Here is a 3,136-nt window from a genome sequence, read left to right as displayed (position 1 = left end):
TTTCTTCTTTTTTGATGTGTGCATCTATTCCTATAAATTGTCCTTTGAGGACTGCTTTTACTGTGTCCGAAAGGTTTTGGTATGATGTGTTTTCATTCTCGTTTGATTCTAGGAATTTTTTGGTTCCGTCTCTGATTTTTTCTATTACCCAGTGGTTTGTAAGCAAGGTTTCATTCAGTTTCCATGTAATTAATTTTCTTTTCTTGCTCTTCCTGTTGTTAATTTTTACCTTGATGGCGTTGTGGTCAGAGAAGATACGTTGTATTATCTCAACGATTTGGGTCTTGTTGAGGATTGCTGTTGATTTTAGTTTTATCTTCACTTATTTCCATGAGTTCTACCTTTGATTTGCTCAATGCTTCTACTATTACATTAAAATCTGTTGTTAGACTGTTTAGCTTGTTTAATTTTATCATTATCTCCAAAGGTACCCAGTTTATCCAGTTTGATCTGTCCCTTTAAAAACTTGTCCCATGGAAAATTAATTTGCCAAAATAATACTCAATTGGATGTCAGATTTTGACTTTGAGCACAGCCTTTTCTTCACTATCATCATTTTCCACCATTGTTACTATCTGAAAATTTTCCTTTATGATACTGGTTCCACAGAGGTGTTCCACAGGATCAGTAGTGGTGACAGCAATGTGTAGACTTCCCTGTTGTTATTTCTTCTAGTTGTTGTTTGTTTGTTTAGTGACCCTTCTGAACTAATTCTTTAAAGTCTATATATTTGTCATCTGTGGCCACTCAAGTCTCTACCTAATTAGCTTATTAGTTCACTAATGATTGGAGAGGGTATTCCTTAAATGCCTGGAACTGGTAAATCTCCCAGTCTTTTTCTAGGGGCTCTGTGTGTGTGGTGGGGTCTGTTTTCAATACTCTTGTAAGCAGTTTACAGGTCTACCTTAGCCTTCACTTCTTGCTTGTGCAAAACCTCAAATTCAGTGAGAGGTGAGAGATTATGGCCTTCTCAGGTCTTTCTTGGGCATGTGCAAAACCCTACACATGTGCGTGGACTTCCAGCCTCTCAGGAATATGCCAGAGTTTTTCAAAGCCCCAGTGGACATCTCGTTCCTCAGCTTTTCCTTTTAGGCTCCCTGGCTGCTCTATTGTTTTCTGCATCTTTTATCTATTACCTAAGGAAACCCTGATGTTAAAATATTAAATAAACTTCCCCTTCCTATCCCTGGGGGAAACTTTTAGCACTGGGCAAATTTAAGTGAGGTCAAATAAAGACAAATCTTTCAAGTGAGGTCTTCCATGAGCTACTAGTCATGTCAGATAATGAGTCTTAATTAAATAAATTAATAAAGCTTTGAAAGATCTCCAGCCTTACTCTGCTTCCTCCAGTACTGGGAATGTGGGCTGTTATTTTTTAAGGTTGCCACAGAACTGAGGAGTAGAAGGTGGGATTATAGTAAGTTAAAATGCCACAAAGCTCTTTGTTCTTACTGAGATTGAGCCATTTTTCTTAACTAGATTCTCCCCATGTTGCTGCAAGACTTTGGTTAGTTTCCAGAGTACTGAAAAAAGTTGATTTTGACAAATTTTGCCAGTTTTTTTCATTGCTTTTATGGAAGGACAAATTTTTGGTATTCCTTACTCTACCATTTTTGGTGATGTCACCCCCTTATTATCTTTTTTTTTTTTTGAAGTTTAGATCTGCCATTAATTTTCATTTAACCTTAGTTTAGAGATTGGATTCCTTGACCTGAGGAAACGGAATAGTAGAAAAAGGAAGAATGTACACACAAGAGGTATCCTTTCAAAATTACTATCCGTCCCAGAAGTCTCTTGAGAGCACTCACTGTAGGAAATCAAATGGAATCAGAACATTCAACCCTACAAAAATATGTCACTTTCCCCTGAATGTGGATTCCTTGATGAAACCAGGAAAACTAGGTATTATTAGGAAACGTTAGTGGTTAACAAATTCAAGAAAGACAGAAAGAAAAGAAATGTTAAATTTTGGGCCATAGGTGCAATGTTCCCTACTCCTTGTAATATAGAAATGGAAACTTAATGAAGATGTGCCCTCATTGCTTTTGCTCATTTACTGTTTGTCCAAATTGGGTCTTCAACTCTATAAATCTTTGTTTTCTGCATTGCCTATTGTACTAAGAAAAGGTAGTTATTCCATGTATATTCTAACTTTTGGAAATAGTGATTATTGACAGTGCAAGAAGAAAGTAAAATAAATGTTTTCTTATCACTGACAAATAGTATCCACTTGATGCACATACCTCTAAAGTTAGGATTTGGAACTTCAAGATATCGGTATCCATAGTAGCATAAATGGCATTTCTTCTATAGAAACACAGTACATTTGGATAGATAGATAATAGATGGATAAATAGATAGATAGATAGACAGCTTCCATTGAGTCAGTTTGACTCACGCAACCTCATATACAACAGAACAAAATGCTGCCCAGTCCTATGTCCTTCTCAAGATCTCCAGCATGTTTGAGTTGATTACTGCAACTACTGTGTCAATCCACCTCACTGAGTATCTCTCTAGCCTCACTGGCCCTCTACTTCACCAACATGATGTCATCCTCCAGTGATTGATCTTTCCTGATGATGTTTTCAAAGCAAACCAGTCAGACAATGTTCTGTTGTTCTCCCTAAGGTTTTCATTTTCTAATTTTCTGAAGTAGATCTCCAGGCTTTTCTTCCTCATATTTGTTAGTCTGGAAGCTCTCCTGAAACCTGTCCACCACGGGTGACTCTGCTGGTATTTGAAATACCTGAGGCATGGTTTCCAGCATCATAGTAACACACAAGCCACCACTGTATGACAAACTGACAGATGAGTGGTGGATTTGAGTCAATAGGAAAGTTTTATATAGAACACATGTTAAAATATGTGTATACTTTCAAACCCATCTTTGAAAGAACCCTTATTATCTTTTCACAAATCATCTCGTATTGAAAAATGACCCATATTTTTTAAGCAGTGACAATGTTAACTATTTACACTTTTTGTTTTGGTAATCTAACTGTGGACTAGAATGGCTTTGTCAACAAAAATCTTTACTTTTGAAGCTATATTTGATAAGCCGTATTATTAGTATTTCAGACATTCTCATTGAAAAAGAAATTAAATTTAAAAGTCTATATCAACATTTCTAGAA

General features: G+C 36.2%; 1 pseudogene; it reads right to left on the bottom strand.

Annotated features, from left to right (window-relative positions):
* The window catches only part of LOC101358144 (lupus La protein homolog), a 2,041-nt pseudogene extending 1,475 nt beyond the window's left edge, over positions 1 to 566 (bottom strand).
* Positions 567 to 3,136: the final 2,570 nt, after the last annotated feature.

This window comes from Trichechus manatus, unplaced genomic scaffold, assembly GCF_000243295.1.
Source record: "Trichechus manatus latirostris isolate Lorelei unplaced genomic scaffold, TriManLat1.0 scaffold00046, whole genome shotgun sequence".
NCBI lineage: Eukaryota > Metazoa > Chordata > Mammalia > Sirenia > Trichechidae > Trichechus > Trichechus manatus.
This window is presented reverse-complemented; position numbering and strand designations above follow the sequence as displayed.